The sequence below is a fragment of the Salvelinus fontinalis genome, chromosome 11 (assembly GCF_029448725.1).
Source record: "Salvelinus fontinalis isolate EN_2023a chromosome 11, ASM2944872v1, whole genome shotgun sequence".
NCBI classification, from domain to species: Eukaryota; Metazoa; Chordata; class Actinopteri; order Salmoniformes; family Salmonidae; genus Salvelinus; species Salvelinus fontinalis.
In genome coordinates, this window is record NC_074675.1 from 30,897,739 (window position 1) to 30,915,246 (window position 17,508).

The 17,508-nt window shown below is 41.9% G+C and overlaps 1 pseudogene; it reads left to right on the forward strand.

Moving 5' to 3' along the window:
• Positions 1–8,439: 8,439 nt before the first annotated feature.
• Positions 8,440–11,647, forward strand: LOC129864819 (kelch-like protein 33; annotated as a pseudogene).
• Positions 11,648–17,508: the final 5,861 nt, after the last annotated feature.

Genomic DNA, 17,508 nt, shown 5'->3' on the forward strand with positions numbered 1-17,508 from the left:
TGTGGGTTTATGACCAATTGTTTTCTAGAAAATGTTTCCAATTCATCCATGACTTGACTCATCTCTTCAGTAGGTCCTATGATTGAGTGTAGTCTGGCCCAGGGGTGCGAAGGTGAATGGCAAGGCACTGGAGTGACGAACCACCAATGCTGTCTCTGCCTGCCCGGTTCCCCTTTCTCCACTGGGATTCTCTGCCTCTGACCCTATTACTGAGTCACTGGAGTGCTCATGCTCTCCAATGCCGTCCCTAGGAGGGGTGCATCACGTTGTGCCAAGCTTTTTTTTTAGAGCCACTGACTTGATCTTCCTGTCCGGTTTTACGCCCCATCGGGTTCGTGCGGTGGGGGAGATCTTCATGGGCTATTCTCGGCCTTGTCTCAGAATAGTACGTTAGTGGTCTGTTGATGTCCCTTTGGTGGTGTGCGGGCTGTGCTTTGGCAAAGTGGTAGGGATTATGTCCTGCCTGGTTGGCCTTTCTGGGGGGGACCCCCGTCTCAGTCTCCAGTATCTATGCTGCAATAGTCTATGTGCCGGGGGGCTATGGTCAGTCTGTCCTATCTGGTGTAATTATCCTGTCTTATCTGGTATCCTGTGTGATCTGAGGACCATGCCTCAGGAGTACCTGGCCTAAGGACTCCTGGCTTTTTTGTCAAATCAAATCAAATCAACGTTTATTTGTCACATGCGCCGAATACAACAGGTGTAGACCTTACAGTGAAATGCTTACTTACAGGCTCTAACCAATAGTGCAAAACAGGTATTAGGTGAACAATAAGTAAGTAAAGAAATAAAACAACAGTAAAAAGACAGTGAAAAATAACAGTAGCGAGGCTATAAAAGTAGCGAGGCTACATACAGACACTGGTTAGTCAGGCTGACTGAGGTAGTATGTACATGTAGATATGGTTAAAGTGACTATGCATATATGATGAACAGAGAGTAGCAGTAGCGTAAAGAGGGGTTGGCGGGTGGTGGGTGGTGGGTGGCAGGACACAATGCAGATAGCCCGGTTAGCCACTGTGCAAGAGCACTGGTTGGTCGGCCCAATTGAGGGAGTATGTACTGTACATGAATGTATAGTTAAAGTGGCTATGCATATATGATAAACAGAGAGTAGCAGCAGCGTAAAAGAGGGGTTGGGGGTGCACACAATGCAAATAGTCCGGGTAGCCATTTGATTACCTGTTCAGGAGTCTTATGGCTATGGGGTAAAAACTGTTGAGAAGCATTTTTGTCCTAGACTTGGCACTCCGGTACCGCTTGCCATGTGGTAGTAGAGAGAACAGTCCATGACTGGGGTGGCTGGGGTCTTTGACAATTTTTAGGGCCTGACACCACCTGGTGTGGAGGTCCTGGATGGCAGGCAGCTTAACCCCAGTGATGTACTGGGCCGTACGCACTACCCTCTGTAGTGCCTTGCGATCGGAGGTCGAGCAGTTGCCATACCAGGCAGTGTTGAAACCAGTCAGGATGCTCTCGATGTTGCAGCTGTAGAACCTTTTGAGGATCTCAGGACCCATGCCAAATCTTTTTAGTTTCCTGAGGGGGAATAGGCTTTGTCGTGCCCTCTTCACGACTGTCTTGGTGTGTTTGGACCTTTCTAGTTTGTTGTTGATGTGGACACCAAGGAACTTGAAGCTCTCAACCTTGCCAGTTGGTCAGTGCATGCTCGGAGTACATGTCCTGGTAATCCATCTGGCCCAGCGGCCTTGTGAATGTTGACCTGTTTAAAGGTCTTACTCCCATCGGCTGCGGAGGGCGTGATCACACAGTTGTCCGGAACAGGTGATGCTCTCATGCATGTTTCATTGTTACTTGCCTCGAAGCAAGTATAGAAGTTATTTAGCTCGTCTGTTAGGCTTGTGTCACTGGGCAGCTTTTGGCTGTGCTTCCCTTTTGTAGTCTGTAATAGTTTGCAAGCCCTGCCACATCCGAAGAGCTTCGGAGCTGGTGTAGTACTATTCGACCTTAGTCCTGTATTGACGCTTTGCCTCTGATGGTTCATCGGAGGATATAGCAGGATTTATTATAAGCTTCTGGGTTAGAGTCCCACTCCTTGAAAGCGGCAGCTCTGGCCTTTAGGTCAGTACGAATGTTGCCTGTAGTCCATGGCTTCTGGTTGGGGTATGTACGTACAGTCACTGCAGGGACGACGTCCTCTATGCACTTATTGATAAAGCCTGTGACTGATGTGTGTACTCCTCAATGCCATCGGAAGAATCCCAGAACATATTCCAGTCTGTGCCAGCAAAACAGTCCTGTAGTTTAGCATCTGCTTCATTGCTAAACTTGGCACCAAGACACCAAGAACATTCCCCTTTTACAGGTTAAGGATGCAACACTTTACATACATGGAAAAGAATAATGAAAATCAAATAAGAATCTTCTATGGCAGAAGAAGATTGCTTATTAGATTTTTGTACAAATAATATAATATGGATCTGGTACAATTTTGTATGTCAGTGATGTATTTGTATGAGTTAACTTATATGCCTCACAGCGCCTTCAGAAAGTATTCATACCCCTTAGCTTATTCCAAATGTTGTATTATAGCCTGAATTCAAAATGGACATTTTTCTCACCTATCTACACCCAATAATCCATAATGACGAAGTGAAAATGTTTCAATTTTTGGTAATTTATTGAAAATGAAATACAGTATCTAATTTACATAAGTATTCCCACCCCTGAGTCAATACATGTTAGAATCACCTTTTGGCAGCGATTATAGCTGTGAGTCTTTCTGGGTACCTCTCCAAAATCTTTGCACACCTGGAATGAACAATATTTGCATATTATTATTTTTTAATTCTTCAAGCTCTGTCAAGTTGGTTGTTGATCGTTGCTAGACAACCATTTTCAAGTCTTGTCATATATTTTCAAGCCGATTGAATAATTTTTTTGTCAACGATCTACACAAAATATGTCAAAGGGGAAGAAAAAGTTGAACATTTGTAAAAAAAAATATATATATATATATATAATTTAAAAAGAATATGAAAAGTAAAACATGAATATATCTTGATTAGATAAATATTCAACCCCCTGAGACAATACATGTTTGAATCACCTTTAGCAGCAATTACAGCTGTGTCTTTCTGGGTCTCTAAGAGCTTTCCACATCTGGATTGTGCAACATTTGCCCATTTTTCTTTTCAACATTCTTCAAGCTCTGTCAAATTTCTTGTTTATCTGGGTACCTCTCTAAAAGCTTTGCACGTCTGGAATGTGAATATTTGCACATTACTTTTTTCAAAATTCTTCAAGCTCTGTCAAGTCGATTGTTGATCATTGCTAGACAGCCATTTTCAGGTCTTGCCATAGCTTTTCTGTAACTCGGCCTCTCAGGAACATTCAATGTCATCTTGGTAAGTAACTCCACTGTATATTTGGCATTTTGTTTTAGGTTATTGTTGTGCTGAAAGGTAAATGTGTCTCCCAGTGTCTGTTGGAAAGAAGACTGAACCAGGTTTTCCTCTAGGATTTTGCCTGTTGTTCTCTCTATTCCATTTCTATTTATTTAAAAAAAAACTCCCTGGTCATTGCCGATGACAAGCATACCCATAACATAATGCAGCCACCACCATGCTTGAAAATATGAAGATTGGTACTCAGTGATATGTTGGTGTTGGATTTCCTCCAAACATAAAGCTTTGTATTCATGACAAAGTTAATTTCGTTGCCACATTTTACTTTACTGCCTTATTGCAATCAGGATGCATGTTTTGGAATATTTGTATTCTGTGTAGGCTTCCTTCTTTTCACTCTGTCATTTAGGTCAGTATTGTGGAGTAACTACAATGTTGTTGATCCATCAGTTTTCTCCTATCACAGACATTAAACTCTGTAACTGTTGTAAAGTCATCATTGGCCTCATGGTGAAATCCCTGAGCGTTTTCCTTCCTCTCTGGCAACTGAGTTAGGAAGGACGCCTGTATCTTTGTAGTGACTTGGTGTATTGATACAACATCGAAAGTGTAGTTAACTTCACAATGCTCAAAGGGATTTTCATTGTCTGCTATTTTAATTTTGACTCATTTACCAATAAGTGCCCTTCTTTGTAAGGCATTGGACAACATCCCTGGTCTTTGTGGTTGAATCTGTGATTGAAATTCACTGCTCGACTTAGGGACTTTACAGATGGGGTACAGAGATGAGGTAGTCATTTAAAAATCATGAGAGAATGTCAAGAGTTTGCAAAGCTGTCATCAAGGATAAGGGTGGCTACTTTCAAGAATCTCAAATATAAAATATATGTTGATTTGTTTAACACTCATTTGGTTACTACATGATTCCATGTGTGATAGTTCATAGTTTTGATGTCTTCACTATTATTCTACAATGTAGAAAATGGTAAAAATAAAGAAGAACCCTTGAATGAGTAGGTGTGTCCAAACTTTTGACTGGTACTGTATTTTGGACCATTTTCAATGATGTTGACTACTTTAACCTCTTCTTCCCTATAACAGCTCGATCAATCAGCAAAGGATGTGGTATATAGAATGTCCCCATGTCTTCTAACGCAATTTTTTCCAGCACTCTAGCTCAAACAATATGGCCGCTATGAGCCAATGAGCTTGAATTAATGTTTTTTCCTGTCCAACAACGTCACCATGCGGCCAAACTGAACCATTCTTTACAGGTAATCTACACACATCCCTCAGTATGTGTGCCAAATTTCATGACTGAGTCATATCGTGTGGTCGACATGAAGGGGCTTGCATATGTTTAGTCTTGACAGTGTTTGCAACATATGTACCAAGTTTTGTTACAATACGAATATCCGTGACTGATTTATATGCATTTATATGCCAGACCACACCCATTAATGCTTATTGATTAATAGTGGCCATGTTGTTATAGGGACTATTTTGGAAAATATTGCATTGAGAGACCTTTGTCCATACAGTAGATGCCACATATAGTTTTGTGCAGTAGCATTTGAGGAGTAGAGTTTTGAGTGGTTTTCACAAAATTCTAAATGGCAGAAAATCCATCATGGCGGATCTTACTCTTATGCAACTTTTTATCTTCCTTGGCCTTATTATTTGAATTGTTTGCCAAATTGTCAGAACCGTAATAATAATATTAATAATAATAATAATAATGAATGCCAACAAACAGCTTCACTGCTCAACCCCAAAAAATACAATATTTGTATATACAATTTCAGGTATGAGTTTCAATGGTTAAGGCTATGCAGCACCACCTACTGAACAGTTGATTTATATACAGCTATGCCTTTGGTATCCAATCCAAGGCTTTAACCAAGCTCAGCTTTGATATTTACCGCTGACTACTATCAATGAGTTATTGTGAGAACGATTGTTGAGAGATCTCCGCCTAATAACTAAATAGATTCACTGCTGCGATCAGTCCTCCTCCTCCTCTCCTTCTTCTCTTGTCCTCCTCTCCTCCTCCTCTCCTTCCCCTCCTACTCTTCTCTCCCCCTCTTTCTTCCTTCCCCCTTCCTCCTCCATCTGCTCCTCCTCGCGGAGGACTTTGCTTCTTTTTTCAACAAGTGTCACATTGCATGTGTCAATGATGTCAGACAGTGGGATGCAAGTGCTTTGACATTCTTATGTCGCATGTATGAGACCTTAGAAAGCGTAGCTTACATGTCTCTTGTATGTTTTTTTACATGCAACATTTCTGTTATGTCCGAATATTTAACCACCCATGTAAATCAGATATTACAAGAATCTACACTAATTGTCTGCCATATATTTGACTTACTAGTTCCATGTAGAATACATAAGAATCTTGTTGAATTCTTCGATATCTTTTACATATGCGCATTGCTGCAAAGTCAATACATACAGTACCTAAAACAGGCATGGAGACTTTCTTTGCAACTTGCGCTGTTATCGCTGTTTCATCTAAAACTGTCTTTATCACAGCACATTGTGGTGCAACCTATAAGCACTTATCAGTGAATTATTAGTAGCCATATACACGCTCCACTATTTGACAAACTCTAGACAATGATCTCATGACTTAAGCCATGAATTCATTCATAACTTATAGAGTAAATAAGCACAGTATTAAAACGCTTTATAGATGGCACCGTAATGTAAAGTGTAACCAAGATCATGACATCAAGATAAGTGTGACATGTGTCACATAAATGTGATTAGTTCCAAGTGTTGCCTGTGAGTGTGGGGTTTTGTGTATGCCCAGTGATGGGGTTTTGTGTATGCCCAGTGATGGGGTTTTGTGTAAAAATGCCCAGTGATGGGGTTTTGTGTATAAATACCCAGTGATGGGGTTTTGTGTATAAATGCCCAGTGATGGGGTTTTGTGTATAAATGCCCAGTGTTGGGGTTTTGTGTATAAATGCCCAGTGTTGGGGTTTTGTGTATAAATGCCCAGTGTTGGGGTTTTGTGTATAAATGCCCAGTGATGGGGTTTTGTGTATAAATGCCCAGTGTTGGGGTTTTGTGTATAAATGCCCAGTGTTGGGGTTTTGTGTATAAATGCCCAGTGTTGGGGTTTTGTGTATAAATGCCCAGTGTTGGGGTTTTGTGTATAAATGCCCAGTGTTGGGGTTTTGTGTATAAATGCCCAGTGTTGGGGTTTTGTGTATAAATGCCCAGTGTTGGGGTTTTGTGTATAAATACCCAGTGTTGGGGTTTTGTGTATAAATGCCCAGTGTTGGGGTTTTGTGTATAAATGCCCAGTGTTGGGGTTTTGTGTATAAATGCCCAGTGTTGGGGTTTTGTGTACAAATGCCCAGTGATTCCCTGTGTTCGGCAGATCCCTTGTTATCCGTGTAGCCTTTAGGTTGGTGTGCTCTGGAAGGATGAGAGCAAGGATGGGACAGTGTGGCTTCATCCAAATCCAGTGGAACTTTGGACGTGTGCTTGCGGACTGAGTGCCCATCTCCCTCCAGATCCACTCTCTGTCTTCCTGAGCAGGCCTTCCTCAACGATGCACTTTTGTAATTGTTATTGAAAGCCGATATTGAATCTAACTATTGGATCGCTTGTTTTTCAAGGGACAGCGCTGAAGATCGTGTTTGATATGTGCAGACCGCTCCGATTATCGATTGTTGATTATTTATGGTGATATTGACCTCATTGCTGCAACAGAAAATAAAAATGATAATGCCTAATCATGTCCATGCTTCACCTTTGATGTGAAGAACCTGTGTTTTGTTCATGTTTCGTTGCATTTAATAGGTATCCGAGTACCTCAGCTCGTTAAACAAAGTGACGTAGCGGCTACAAACTTCAACCGGTTACACACGGTCATGAAAATGTTATCCCCAAAACCACACCAAGAGCAATCAAAAGAGCAAAGCAACATGAACCACATATATATGGTGGTAATGTCATAATTTGAGTGAGTATTATCAAGGAGTAACTGACAGTAATAACCACGCTGTAATGTAAAGGGCCAGGGTTAAAATAAGGGTAATTTTTTTAATTTAAAAAAATGTATAGAATCAATAGGCTGAAGGGTGTAAATGTCCGATTCCTTGCCCTTCACACTCCTTTTTCCTACCTCCTTGACCCAGATTCCTCAGTGTTTGGCTGTGGAGGAGCAACACAATCCCACTGACCCTCGAAGCACGCCATACCCCTACTGATCCCCTAGTCACATGCCCCAGAATACATTGGGAGGTGGCGGCCAAGGCCTTGGGATGTCTAGGAGAGAGGAGCTCAGTCAGGCTCTAAGCCTAAAACAATCCCCTTTTTACAGTTCTGGGGTTTTGATCTTTCTATGCTTCAAATGTAATACATAGTAAAAACTGCAGGGAAATGATTAAAAACGGTGAGAAATGTATTGAGAAAACAAGAAATAATGGAGGAGAAAAGTGTGTGGGGAGAAAATGGGAGAATGGCAAGATGCAGTCTTGTGTATTCTACTGTAAGACATCTCTCCATCACCAACACAACAATCTATCTATCGCATGGTAAAATTGTGGACATTGCCACTCTGAAACCCAAACCCTTTATCATCTGTTATTGTTTAGTTCGTACTGTGGAAAGACTTTGAGGAATGAGAAGCTGGACCAGAAACCGAGACAATAGTTCACTGTGCGATCTGATCTGTCTGACTATGAGTATATATATAGCTGCCTGTTTGGGGATTTATAAAGGGTTCTGTCAAATAGGGGTCAGTACACACAAGAAAAGGGAAGGGGAAGAGGAGACAACAGAGATAACTGACCCTGTATGGAGGGTGGAGGAGAAGACTGCAGTATAAAGATCACACACGTTCTACAGCTAAGAGCCACTACGGATGCTTGAACACTGATACGACTATACTTTTCTGTTGTATTTCTCCACAAAAACCTGTGTCAAGTAAGTAAGTGACTTTAGGCTTTTTTTTAGTGTGACAACAGATGTTACTGGGGGGGGGGGGGGTATTTTTTCCTAGATTTACTGGTAAGCTGTAGGTAGGGAGACTGTTGGACATTTGTTGACATAAGCGATGGCTTTAGCTGGATCAAGCTTCCAACGGGGCTTGGATACTCTATGGAGGCAAGATAAGAAATTGCCGGGGGAAGAGCACAATATAGAGACAGATCGAGAGGGAAAAGGGCGTGCAGGGGAGTCAGTACAGTAAGACAGATCTCGAGAGAGAGGGCTGGCTGAAAGAGAGGATAAGGTTCAAGAAGTGAAAGAAGAGTGAGTGGGCAGTTGATGGAGAGCAGAAAGGGGTGATGGATGATGTGGACACAACAAGGGTATACAGCAGAGACTCATATGCCAGAGAAACGTTCAAAGCCCTGGAGCAGCTCAGGGACTCGTCTCTCCTCACTGACCTGACTCTGAGCACTGAGAACGGACAGCGTCTCCACGCGCACTCCCTGGTCCTGGCTGCTGTCAGCTCCCTGGTCCATCGCTCCCTAACACACCAGAGGCTGCCCAAGTGGGATGAAGAGATGGAGAAGATGAGGGAGAGGAGAGATTTTGACATGAACACACAGGCAGAGATATTCATCAGTCTGGGTTCTGAGGTGAGGTGTGTAGGGCTGGCAGGGGTGATGGAGTTTGCCTACACTGGTGCCGTATCAGCTCTGAACAGACACACACTGGACCAGATACAGACTGCAGCTGAAACACTAGGGGTCCCCAGAGTTCTAGAACTCTACAGTAAAGAGGAGGGGGAAATGAAGAAGGGAGTAGAGAAGAGGGCTGAAGAAAAGAAGGTATCTGGTGAAGAACAGATGAACCTCACTCTTCAGTCAATCAGACAGCTGTGGAAAGAGGGAGTGGGCTGTGATGTGGAGCTGGAGGTTGGTGGGACATCATTCCATGGTTAGTAAACTGGTGTCAAAATACATCATGACTACAATGATAGAGAAGACAATTAATATATTTTTAGGTGGGAGCGTCCGAGATCAAGCTAAATAACCCATGCATGCTTTTGATGGTAATAATATAGATTTTTAGCATATAATAATATGATTTTAAATAATAATGGGATGATATGTAATATATTAATATTACTAATATATTAATATATAATAACCTGATGTTATAATGAGAAAATATATAAATGAAATATAAATTGTGTTTATATTTTTGTAATAATTGTTGCGGACTCGTCCGGGATCAACAAGATAAAATGATGTTAACTTCAAATATTCTGACTTTCTGTCTTACATCAGAATTCATAAGAGCCACGATTAACCAGATGGGGAAGTAGTCTATTTATGAGCTACCTGATTATAATAAGGATGATAACATCAATAATCAATTTCTTCTTCTCTCTCCTGTCTCCTCCAAGTCCACAGAGTGCTCCTGGCTGCCAGTAGTGACTTCTTCCGGGGAATGTTCACCAGCGGGATGAAGGAATCCCAGCAGCCCTGTGTGGCCCTTCCCTTCCTGGAGGCTGCTGAGCTGGAGGCCATGATTGGCTGCTCCTACAGTGGGTCCCTCCCCCTCAGCTGGCGGCGTGTCTTTGAGATTACCTGCACTGCCCTCCAGCTCCAGTTCCAGCCCGCCCTCTCGCTGTGCCTCAACTTCCTGGAACAGGAAATCGATGCTCACTCCTGCCTGGACGTGGCCTCCTTCGCTGAGGCTTATGGGATGCCGGAACTCCTCGAAGTGGCAAACAGTTTTGTCCTGAGACACTTCCAAAACGTGGCAGCCACCCCTAAATTTCAAGACCTGCCAGCCAAGAAGCTTAGAAGATATCTGAAAAGCGATTCCCTCTTTGTGCCCTCTGAGCTTGTCGTCTTCAAGGCTGTGGTGGCTTGGATTGAGGCATGTCCCAGCAAAAGGCTTAAACTCACCAAAGAGCTGATGAAGAAAGTCCACTTTCCCCTCATGAACATCAAGGAGTTCAATGAAGTTAAAACCACAAAACTGTGGTCTGAACGCAACACGGAAGGTCTCTACCTGACTATACTGGAGGACTTTCACTCCCATCACGTTGCACCTCGGACCCTGTGCAGGGTCTACTTGCCGAAGGACAGTCTAGTCTTGGTGGGTGGAGATCGGATCTCTGCCGACTTTAGCCGGCGATCTCCCAGCCGAGAACTGTGGTTCGGAAACTCTCTGAGGAACTACACAGGCATTGTAAAGAATGTGGAATGGAGGTTGCTTGGAGAGATGCCAAAGCCACCAAGGCTAAGTCACGAGGTTGCGGTACTCACAGGGAAGTTGTACGTGGTTGGGGGACAGAGTTATGAAGGCATGCTTGACGTTTTCAACTCGACCTACAGGTGAGATAAGACGCTTTGGGTTTGTATCTACTAACCAATGAGTCCTTTAGGTATGACATGTTTTATATATTTATGTTTTTACATGATTTTCTCCCTTCGTCTCTCATTTTTTATTGTCTTTCAGATATGATCCACTTCAAAACCTCTGGGAGAGATTGGCTGACTTGCATAAGACAAGGTGCAACTTTTCCATGGTTGTGCTGGACAGGATGATATATGCCATTGGAGGGGACATTGATCCAGAAACTAACCTGGATAGTGTGGAGTGCTACTGTCCAAACACAGATTCCTGGAGGTAGGTTTTTTTTTGGTAACTCAAAAGGGAATGGTAACACAGAATTGCTTGCAGTAGTTAATGGTTCCATTGGAAATTTAAGTAAAACGTTGTTTCTTTGTTGCTATCATTACCAACTTTGGCCTTCCCTGTTAGCTTTGCCCGACCCTTGGATATGACTTTGAGCTGCCATGCTGCCACAATGTTGGATGGAAAGATTTTCATCTCAGGGGGGTTGGACTGCAGGCACCAGTGTCTGGTATCCATGTTTCTGTACCACCCTGAGAGAGGAACCACCTACCTGGCCAAGATGAGTCAACCTCGAGCCCGTCACTGCATGGAGACTTTAAATGGCCGTCTTTACGTGGCAGGAGGAGTCACTGTTGATGAAAACATGACGTCTATCGACCAGCTGGCCTGTGAGGTCTATGACTCGGTTAGTGACCTTTGGAGTGCTCTCACACCCCTGGCCGTCTCACATGTTGGAGCAGCCTCTGTGGTTCTGGAGGGGATTCTCTATGTGCTGGGAGGATACTGCCAAGAGGACTACAGGGAGACCAGACTGGTTCATCGTTATGATCCCACCATCCAATTTTGGGAGAATATGGGTGAGATGCCAGGACCCAACACTGACATACGAGCCTGTTTGCTGCACCTGCCCAACCACTTAAGACAATGACACATCAGTATAAATCCCATAAGACTACACTACATTTGTCAGGGAACAGAAACGGAACCAGGAATGAAAGTGATCCATACTTTTCTGGAACAGAACTGTTATTTTAAAAGCATGGGGCCGAATGATAACGTTATTTTATGTTCCAGCCACTTTTTTCAAGTCTCACAAAAATACGCAGTAAAGCATGTTTTGAATTCTTGTGCCGCTGTGCACACAGAAGCTTGTTAGCTAGCTTGCTCAAAAGACATTCAAAGTTCCTTCGTAGAAGCCACTCCTCCTAGGTATTATTCTGTGGACCTAATTCAGCTAATGTATGTCATAAGATTTCTAGCACTTCAAGCCTCCTCCTCAACCATCTCTTGCTCTCGCTCCACCCACAAACTTTCAGTCACAACTTGCACCATAGGCTACACTTGTCTGCTCTATCTGCACTGATTGCTGAAGTAATCTAATGAGCTAAAATTGTTGATTTCACTGGTTGAAAAAGGAACAGAAAAGAATGATATAAACCAGTACTTTTTTGGGGGTTTGAACCAGTTCATAGCTTTCTTTTGCTGGTCGGAACAGTGGAACAGAATGAACAAAAATAGTGGTTCTGTTCAAATCAAAATGATTGGAAAAATATTTTGGTCCCAACACCACTTGTAAGTATAATACCCATCTAGCTAACACCAAGCTATATTTACATAGATTAAGTTTATATTTTCATCAAATGAATAAAATTACAAATACAGTATATGTTCTCTACTGGCTTACAGCTAACTGAACTAGCTGTCGGGAAATTCAATGTAGTATACAGTTGCTATTTCCTAGTTGTGATGTCGGAAATACGACTTTGTTTCATTCATGTGCTTTTTGGTCGGAACAATTCTTCAACCAACAAGATTTTAGCTAACTTGCTTAAAGGCCCCCACCAGAGGGAAATACCGCCCCTATTTCGACATAATTCCTATCCTAGAGTGAAAATGCTCATTTAGGTTCCACCTCCAAGTGTGACCTAGGCTCCTAATACATATTCACGAATTGGGGGTGTGAACCAAGGTTATTATAGTTTTGTGTTTTTATTTCTATTAGTTTTAATATATATATATTTAGTTTAAGTTAAAAAATATATATATATTTCTTTTTTTATATTATTTAGTTTCAGTTTTAGTGTTAGGGACAGAAAGTAGCTTATGCCTGGGAGGCTAGGAGCCATTTATGTGTTGTGTAGTTTGTGTTTTTTGGGGGGATGTCACTTCTTGCCACTGTGGGGCAGTAATGCATAAGGTGATGGGTCAGGGCATAGTTTCATTTAGGTTAAATGTCGACTCAGCGAGATGACATAGATGCAAAAATCCGGAGTGTGAAAGCGCGAGGCTAAACTTAAACTGTTTTGGTCCCGTAGCTAACACGTTGTAGCAGCATGAAGTGTACCCGTGCACATATACTCTGTGTGACTGTGTGAGAGCAAAGTCTTGTATCACGCTCATCTCATTGGGTGAGTTCGAAAAGTAAGGCTAAGGAAGCAGACGGGACGAAAGTCGACGACTGAAGTTGGGGGAGGTGCATATGCAACAGCCGGAAGTCGAACACTGTAGTGGTTTTCAAACAGCAAGGCTCAGATCAACATGGCAGTGTCAACATAGCTGCTATTGTTAATAAAAGTGTTTCTTTATAAATGTCCGAATAAACTTTTCTAAACCCCCATATTACACACTCAGAAACTGAAGACATAACGTGTGTACAATTATGTGGTTAGAGAGCAGTCTCAAATTACTTTTATTTGCATCACCGGTTCTGCCTGTAGCTTTAGAATTTTGGCAAAGTTGGTTCCTGTTTCAGTCACATCTATGCTCACGTTCGTGTAGGTCAACCAAAAACCCACTAATGATTGGTTGACAAATAGTGCCTCCCACTAGCCAGGCGTTGGCTGCATGGTGCAGTTGGTGAGAAGCAACCGCAGCAACTTGAAGGCGACTTCATTAAAAAACTGCATGACCTTTGATCACATCGTTTTTGCAAAGTTCATGCTGTCGGCATGTAGGCGCAAGTTGGACAATTTTGATCCCCATAATGCAGCACACTTTGAAAGGCGGTGATCAACGATGGTCACCGATTAGAGAAAATGGATCAGCTCGAACGTGCCCAGTGTCTGCATGGTTGCTAGTGGCAACCTCATCTTTCTGAGTCTGAACCTTTAAATGATCATGCCAATGGGAGTGTTCGAGCAGATCACTTTTGTCAAGTTGGTGACCATCGTTGGTCATCACTTTCAAAGGTGTCTCGCATTATTGGGATTAAAACTGCAGTCGACTGCAAGTTTCTGCAGTTGCTCTTCGCCAACTTCATCCTGCAGCCATGGCCTGCATTGTGGGAGATTCTATTGTCAACAAATCATTCCATTTTTTTTTTGTTTGACCCATGCTAACGTGATCAAAGACATGACCGAAATAGGAAACAACTTGTCTGAGTTTTGTGTATACAGTGGGGCCCAATCCCAAACGAACCCCTAAACCCTACACACTTGTGAAGAGTGGAGAGGATTTGACAGGTGTAAGCAATATTGTAATAGCTCCACCTTGCCCTCTGATAGGCTATGTGGAATTTTCATCATGTTGCTTATACCAGTCAAATCCTCTCAGATAACCACGTGCATGGGGAGTCCATTTGGGATTGGGCCTGATATATACAAATAAAGGTGATATCTGAGGCTCTCTCTCCCAGTAATTGATTGTACAATGTACATACATATTATTTCAGTTTGTGAGTGTGTGATATGGGGCTTGGAGACATAGAAAGAAAACGTTAAGAACAATGGCAACACTGCCATGTTGATCTGAGCCTTACTGCTGGAAAACGACATTAGTGTAGCAACGTATGGCTGTCGCAGTTGCACCCCTCCCCTGACTTCACTCCTCGAATTTCATCCACAGTTGGTTGCTTGAGCCTTTCCCACTCAAACTCACCCAATCTGACCCGCCAAACTTCATTAGAGAAAAAATCGTAGAAACCCATTTAATTTTTGCCCTAAAATAAGAGAAAAATAACTCAAACTGAACATAATTCATGATGGTTTGTATTTTATTTCGGGGTTTTTTGGAGTCAAAGATAATGTTTTTTGTATAGTTTTAGTTTTTCAAACAGGTTTGTAAATCATTTTATTTCAGTTTACAAAATAATTTTTTCATGATTAGCTTTAGTTTTCTATAATAACCTTAGTGTGAACGTTGTGGTGAATTCCGCATGGAGTGGAGAAACAACAACATTGACAGCTGACAGTGTAGCTAGCTAAGGCCATAATCCTCTAGCTTCTGACACCATGTATATGTGTATAAAGATAAACACACGTTGTAACTTAACTTGCCGAAGTCTAGTTTATTCACATACAGCTAGCTAGCATACAGCGGTACCGGCACAGATAGAACAATGAGACAGATTTTTCACCGGATGTTTAAACGTGAAGCATCCAGTTGGCGTTTCCACTCACAACCTAAAATGGTCGTGAGAGGAAGCCCAGTGGCCGGCAGTGGGAGAAGATGTAGCAAGATAGATTTTTGCCGACATTCTGATAATTTTCTCATTGATGAAACATTTGATCTCAATACAGTTTTCTGATCCCAAAACTAGAATCTCTTACGAACAGAGTGGACTAAGTTTTGTAGACTTGACCTTTTTCCAAAGTATTTTTTGTTGTTGTTGTTTAGAAGGAGTGCAAGGGTGAATTGTGCTATTGCACACGTGCACTTCACATAGTAGGTGTTCCATAACGTAAATATGCAAATACATGCTAGAACGTGCCAATTAGGACCTCACTAGCTCATGCTTGGTTCTGCCTTCCTCCTGCCCACTATGACTCATTTGTTCCCATTGGAAACGACAGGCTGTGGTCTATCTTGGGTTAGTCATAAAAATCTTTGGTAATACTGTAGGTAGATATGTTGTCGATTGCATTTCATATCAGTAGTCATCGATCATGCAAGGACAAATTACTGAGACAAATTGTGTGACTGTTATGAGCCCTCTTAAGGATCGTATCCTTTTCTTTGAAATGCAAGAGAAAGGCCATAATATAATAGCTTCCATACAGAAAAGTCACTAACCTTCACACATCTAGATGGCCAAGCGGGTGGGTGTAGGGCCAGAAACAGCAGGGGTTCAAACTTTAGAGCCCAGTTCCTACATTTGAATGTAATGGATTTTATCAAGCAAAACTATGCTACATTTTATCTCTGGGACCATCAGGATGACAAATCAGAGCAAGATTACTGAATGTAAGCACATTATTTACCTTCAGAGGTGAATGTATGAAACCAAGTGCCGTAATAAAACTTTGTTGTTCTGCACTCTCCTCAAACAATAGCATGGTATTTTTTCCACTGTAATAGCTACTGTAAATTGGACACTGAATTTAAGATTTCTGCACGTATGAGACATGTCTATGTCGTGGAAAGTTTGCTGTTACTTACAACGTCATTCTAGTCACATTAGCGCACGTTAGCAACAACCGTTCCGGTATAGGGACACTGATCCCATAGAGGATATGAGCACTTAGCTACCATCCCACAACACAGACGAAAGGGTACAGGATTAGTTATCATAATCTTTGATCACACTGTTAATATAAATGCACATTATTAGTTGGCTAACTAGAGTTCTACAAAGAAATAGCACTAGTGATCTTGTAGCCGAATGTGAATGCACTGTACAGGTGATGGCCAAGTGCAGGAACATGGGGTGGTGGCAAGTTACTGACCACCCAGGTTTTACCCTGTATGCCTCAACCCATTGCAAATGTACAAAAAACATTTAAAAAACTGAAATACTTTATTTACATAAGTATTCAGACCTTTTGCTACGAGACTCGAAATTGAGCTCTGGTGCATCCTGTTTCCATTTATCATCTTTGAGATGTTTCTACGCCTTCATTGGAGTCCACCTGTGGTAAATTAAATTGATTGGGCATGATTTGGAAAGGCACACACAATCATACAATGTGATTTTCAGGATTTTTGTTTTAGATTCCGTCTCTCACAGTTGAAGTGTACCTATGATAAAAATGACAGACCTCTACATGCTTTGTAAGTAGGAAAACCTGCAAAATCGGCAGTGTGTCAAATACTTGTTCTCCCCACTGTATCTAATTTGGTCAGTATATAGGCCATTTCAACATTATATATGCTATTTGCACATGGTTCACTGACTTTTGGGTTTGGAAGCCAACTTCCTATGATCATATATGGCAAATGGACATAACATCCTGATTTAGTACTTTCAATACTTATGTATGCCGTTTGGACATTTCCTATGCCATTTGGACATGGTTCACTTACTTTTGGGTTCGGACGCCGACTTCCTATTGGGCATATATGGCAAATGGACATAAAATCCTGATTTAGTACTTTCAATACTTATATATGTCACTTGGGGGCGGCAGGTAGCCTAGTGGTTAGAGCATTGGGCCAGTAACCGACTTGCTATGATCATATATGGCAAATGGACAAAACATAGGCCTTATGGACAAACTAGCATACAATCTATGTACATACAGTTCCTACATATGTATAATTGAAAAAAAACGTAATTGTTTTGGTCCAAAACACACTTTTTACAAGGTTTTAAAATTTTGGGGAAAAAATGGATTTCACCCTTGAGACCTGACTTTCTGACCATTTCCCATATAGAATCCTGCGGTGGAGTGCGCTTGCGCTTGCCCCCTCCGCCTGCCCAACCACTTAAGACAATGTGAAAGGGAACTTTAGAGGGTGAGAAAGAGGTTGGGGTCCAATTTAATTTATAATTCCAAATTAGATTCTGGAAATCAAGCAGGAAGTGGAGAATTTACTTGGAATTTAATTGATATTGCAGCATTGTAGGCATGTATTAGTTCTTCAA